Source organism: Canis lupus, chromosome 9, assembly GCF_011100685.1.
Source record: "Canis lupus familiaris isolate Mischka breed German Shepherd chromosome 9, alternate assembly UU_Cfam_GSD_1.0, whole genome shotgun sequence".
NCBI classification, from domain to species: Eukaryota; Metazoa; Chordata; class Mammalia; order Carnivora; family Canidae; genus Canis; species Canis lupus.
The window spans coordinates 19041526-19047525 of record NC_049230.1 but is presented as its reverse complement, the minus strand read 5'-3'; positions in this window follow the sequence as shown (position 1 = coordinate 19047525).

Here is a 6000-nt window from a genome sequence, read left to right as displayed (position 1 = left end):
TATCTTCATATGCTTACTTGCCCTCTGCAGGTCTCTTTTGGGAGATGTCTGTTCAGATCTTTGGCCCATTTTCCAATCAGGTATTCATTTTCTTATTGTAGACTTTTAAGACTTCTTTGTATATTCTTCATAATAATCTGTTATCAGATATATCTTTTGCAAGTATTTTCTCCCAGTCTGTGGCTTGTCTTCTCATTCTCTTGACATGTCTTTTGTAGCGCAGAACTTTTTTTTTTTAATTTTATTTATTTGTTCATGAGAGACACACACACACACAGAGGCAGAGACACAGGCAGAGGGAGAAGCAGGCTCCCCACGGGGAGCCTGATGCGGGCCTCAGTCCCAGGACCCCATGATCATAACCTGAGCCAAAGGAAGACGTTCAACCACTGAACCACTCAGGTGTTCCTAGATTAAATTTTTTTTTTGCATGAGGATGTCCAGCACCATTTGTTGAAAAGACTATCTTTCCTCCATTGTATTGGTTTTGCTCCTTTGTCAGACAGCAGACTATATTTATGTGGCTCTATTCCTGGGCTCTCTATTATGTTCCATTATTCCATTTGTCTGTTCTTTTGCCAGTACCACACTGTCTTGATTACTGTAGCTTTATAGTATGTCTTGAAGTCAAGTAGTATCAGTTCTCCAGTTTTGTCCTTCTCCTTCAATATTGTATTGGCTATTCTAGGTCTTTTTCCTCTCCATATAAACCTTAGAACCTGTCAATAGCTACAAAATAACTTGATGGGATTTTGATTAAGATTGCTTTGAATCTTTAGATCAAAATGGCAAGAATGACATTTTAACAATATTGAGCTTTCTGGGGCTCCTGGGTGGCTCAGTGAGTTAAGCATCTGACTTCAGCTCAGGTCATGATCTGGGGTTCCAGGAATTGGATCCTGAGTTGGGCTCCTCACTCATTGGGGAGTCTGTTTGTCTCTCTTTCTCTCTCTGCCCTTTCTGCCGCTCATGCTCTGTCTCTCTCTCTCAAATAAATAAATAAATAAATAAATATCTTTTTTAAAAAACCCAAACCAATATTGAGCTTTCCTATCCATGAACATGGAAATCTCTCCATTTATGTAGTCCTTTTTTTATTTCTTTTATCAGAGTTTTGTAGTTTTCCTCATATAGTTCTTAAACATATTTTGTTAGATTTATATGTAAGTATTTCACTTTGAATGCTAATATAAGGATAACATATTTTTAATTTCAAATCCCTCTTGTTTATTGCTGGTATATAGGAAAGTGATTGACTTTTGTATATTAACCTTGTGTCCTACAACCTGGTTATAACCATTAGTTCCATGAGGTTTTTTTTTTTATTGTTGTTATTGTTAGTTCTTTCAGATTTTCTACATGGATGATCATGTCATCTATAAACAAGACAGTCTTTCCCCCCCCCAATTTGTGTGCTTTTTTCCTTTGTTTCTCTTCTCCTTTTATTTTATTTATTAAAAGGCAGTAGCAGGGCCCCTAAGTGGCTCAGTTGGTTGAGCATCCAACTCTTGGTTTCTGTTCAGGTCATGATCCTGATCAGGGTCCTGAGATTGAGCCCTGTGTCAGCTCCAGGCTCAACAAGGAGTCTACTTGAGAGTCTCTCCCTCTGCCTCTCCCCCTACTTGGACTCTCTCTCTCAAATAAATAAGTAAATAAAATCTTGAAAGAAAGAAAGAAAAAGAAAAGCAGTGACAAGAGGGTACATCCTGCCTTATTCTGGATCTTAGTGGGAAACTGAGTTTCTCACCATTTAAAAATATATTTTATTTATTTATTTATTTGAGGGGGGGAAGGGGAGACGGGCAGAGAGAGAAGGAGAGAGAGAATCCCAGACTCCACACTGAGCATGGAGCACAAGGAGACATGGGGCTCAGATCTCATGACCCTGAGATCAGCCCTGAGATCACCACCTGAGCCAAAATCATGAATCGGTTGCTTAACCAACTGAGCCACCCAGGTGCCTGAGTTTCTCATCACAAAGTATGATGTTAGCTGTATGTTTTTTGCAGATGTTCTTTAGCAAATAGAGGGAATTCCTCTCTATTCCTTTTTTTTTTTTTTAAAGATTTTATTTATTTATTCATGATAGTCACAGAGAGAGAGAGAGGCAGAGACATAGGCAGAGGGAGAAGCAGGCTCCATGCAGGGAGCCCGATGTGGGATTCGATCCGGGGTCTCCAGGATCGCGCCCTGGGCCAAAGGCAGGCGCCAAACCGCTGCGCCACCCAGGGATCCCTTCCTCTCTATTCCTGAGAGGCTTTTTTTTTTTTTTAAGATTTTATTTATTTATTCATGAGAGACACACAGAGAGAGGTATAGAGAGAGGCAGAGACACAGGCAGAGGGAGAAACAGGCTCCATGCAGGGAGCCTGACATGGGACTCGATCCCGGGTCTCCAGGATCATGCCCTGGGCTGAAGGTGGCCCTGAACCACTGAGCCACCCGGGCTGCGCTATGCTGAGAGTTTTTATCATGAATGGTTATTAAATTTTGTCAAATGACTTTTTCTCATCCATCCCATTAATATGATCATATAACTTTTCTTCTTTGGCCTATTGATGTGACAGATTATATTAATTGCTTTTTGAATGTTGAATCAGCCTTTTGTATACCTGAAATATATCCTACTTGGTTGTGGTGTATAATTCTTTTTATACATTGTGGAATTCAATCAGCTAATATTTTGTTGAGGATTTTTACACCTATATTCATGAGAGATATTGATCTATGGTTCTCTTATAATCTTTGATTTAGGCATTAGGGTAATACTGGCCTCAGTGAAGTGTTAGGAAGTATTCTCTCTGCTTCTATCTTCTGGAAGAAATTGTAGAGAATTGATATAATTTCTTCCTTAAAAGTTTGGTGGAAATGACCAGTGAACACATCTGGGCCTGGTACGTCATGTTTTGAAAGGTTATTAATTATTGATTCAATTTCTTTAATGGAGATAGGCTTATTCAGTTGTCCATTTCTTCTTGTGTGAATTTTGGCAGATGGTATCCTTTCAAGGAATTGGTTCATTTCATCCATTTATCAAATTTGTGGAATTGCTTATAATATTCTTATATATCCTTCCAATGCCTGAGATCGGTAGTGATGTCCTCTCTTTCATTTCTGGTATTAGCAATTTGTGTCTTCTCTCTTTTTTTCTTAGTCAGCCTAGCGAGAGGTTTACTGATTTAACAAGAGCAAAGCTTTTGGTTTTGTTGATTTTCTCTATCAATTTCTTGCTTTCAATTTCATTGATTTCAGCTCTGATTTTTATTCTTTTTCTTTTTTAAGATTTATTTATTCAATTTGGGCAAGGAAAGTTTGGCCTGTGATCTCACTTCTTTGACAGATCTACAAAGAATTGTTTATCTTTCACCTTTTTTCTTGTTAGGATTCTTTTCACCAGCTTTTTACTTGTTAGGATTTTTTACTACTTTATGTAACTCCTGTGAGTGGAATCACACAGTTTGTTTATGAGTGGTTTATTTCACTTAGAGTAATGTCCTTAAGGTTCATCCATGTTATATCATATGTCAGAATTTCCTTCCTTTTTAAAGCTAAATAATATTCCACTGTGTGTATAGACCACATTTTGTTTACCCATTCATGCATCGATGGACACTTGGGTTGCTTCCAAGTTTTAGCTATTATGAAAGATGCTACTATGAAAATAAGTACATAAATATCACTTTGAGACCCTGCTTTCAATTCTTTTGGTATATACTCAGAAGTGGAATTGCTGGATTATATGCTAACTCTATTTTTAATTTTTTGAGGAAGCACTATACTGTTTTCCACAGCAGCAGTATCATTTTACATTCCGACCAACAGTGCACAGGGGTTCCAATTTCTCCACTTCCTCACCAACACTTGTATTTTCTCTTTCTTTTATTATCCTAATGGGTATGAGGTGGTATCTCATTGTAGTTTTGATGGGTATTTCCCTAATGATTAATGATGTTGATAATGTTTTCATGTGTTTATTGGCCATTTGTAAATCTTCTTTGGAGAAGTGTCTATTCAAGTTCTTTTTTTAAAGATTTTATTTATTTATTTGAGAGAGAGAGAGAGGGAGAGAGAGAATAAGAAAGCACAAATGGGGAGGAGCAGAGGGAGAGGGAGAAGCAGATTCCCTGCTGAGCAGGGAGCTGGACTGGGGCTTTGATCCTAGGACCCCAGGATCATGATTTGAGCCTAAGGCAGATGCTTAACCTACTGAGCCACCCAGGCACTCTCTCCTTTTAATATTTTATTTATTTATTTATTTATTTATTTATTTATTTATTTATTTATTTATGAGAGAGAGAGAGAGAATGAGAGAGAAAGCACAAATGGGGCAAGGGAGAGGCAGAGGGTATTCAAGTTCTTTACTTATTTTTGAATTAGGTTGTTTTGTTGTTATTGCTGTCTCTATTTCTTTTTTTTCTCTTTTAAGATTTTATTTATTTATTCGTGAGAGACACACACACAGAGGCAGAGACACAGGCAGAGGAAGAAGCAGACTCCATGCAGGGAGCCTGACGTGGGACTCGATTCCGGGTCTCAAGGATCACATCCCTGGCTGAAGGCGGCACTAAACCTCTGGGCCACTGGGGCTGCCCTCTATTTCTTTTTTTGTTTTTTTGTTTTTTTTTTTTTAATTTTTTTTTGTTTTGTTTTGTTTTGTTTTTTATGATAGTCACAGAGAGAGAGAGAGAGAGAGACATAGGCAGAGGGAGAAACCGGGAGCCCGACGTGGGATTCGATCCCAGGTCTCCAGGATCGCGCCCTGGGCCAAAGGCAGGCGCCAAACCGCTGCGCCACCCAGGGATCCCTCTATTTCTTTTTGAATGAGCTTTGACAGTTTGCAATTTTTAAGGAATTTGTTAATTTCATCAAAGTTGTGAAATTTATGGATATTTATGTTTGTAGATTCTTTGACTATCTTTTTAATGTCTTAGGGTAGTTATGTCCTCTAATTTCTATTATTTATAATTTATAGTTTTCCTTTTTTTCTTGGTCAGTATGGCTAGAAGTTTATCAGTTTTATTGATTTCTTTCCCAAAGAACTAATTTTTGGTTTCACTGATTTTCTCTATTGTTTGTTCTCAAAGTCTTTATTATTTCTTTCTTTCCGCTTGAGTTGGTTCTAATTTGCTCTTCTTTTTCTAGGTTTTTTTCTTTTTTTTTTTTTTTTTTTAAGTAAACCCTATGCCCAACATGGGGCTTGAATTCACAACCCTGAGATCAAGAGTCTCATTCTCTATGCTCTACCAACTGAGCCAGCGATGCAGCCCCCTCTGTTTTTTTTTTTTTTTTTTTTTTTAAGGTTTTATTTATTTATTCATGAGAAACACAGAGAGGAGAGAGACAGAGGCAGAGACACAGGCAGAAGGAGAAACAGGCTCCATGCAGGGAGCCCGACGTGGGACTCTGATTCCGGGTCTCCAGGATCACACCCTGGGCTGAAAGCGGCGCTAAACCGCTGAGGCACCCGGGCTGCCCACCCCCTCTGTTTTTTTAAGGTAGAGGTTTAAATTACTAAATTGAGATCTTTCTTATTTCCTGACCTAAGTATTTAATACTGTTTCCCTCTAGACACTGCTTAATTGCATCCCACAATTTTTTTTTTAAGATTTTATTTATTTATTTATGAAAGACACAGAGAGAGGCAGAGGCAGAGGCAAAGGGAGAATTAGGCTCCATCCAGGGAGACTGATGCAGGACTGGATCCCGGGACTCCAGGATCAAGCCCTGGGCTGAAGGCAGGCGCTAAACCGCTGAGCCACCCAGGGATCCCCTGCCTCCCACAAATTTTGATGTTTCATCTGCATACAATTTAAAATATTTTCTAGGGGGATACCTGGGTGGCTCAGCGGTTTAGCGCCTGCCTTGGGCCCAGGGCACGATCCTGGAGTCCCGGGATCGAGTCCCACGTGGGGCTCCCTGCATGGAGCCTGCTTCTCCCTTTGCCTGTGTCTCCACCTCTCTCTCTATGTGTCTATCATGAATAAATAAATAAATCTTTAA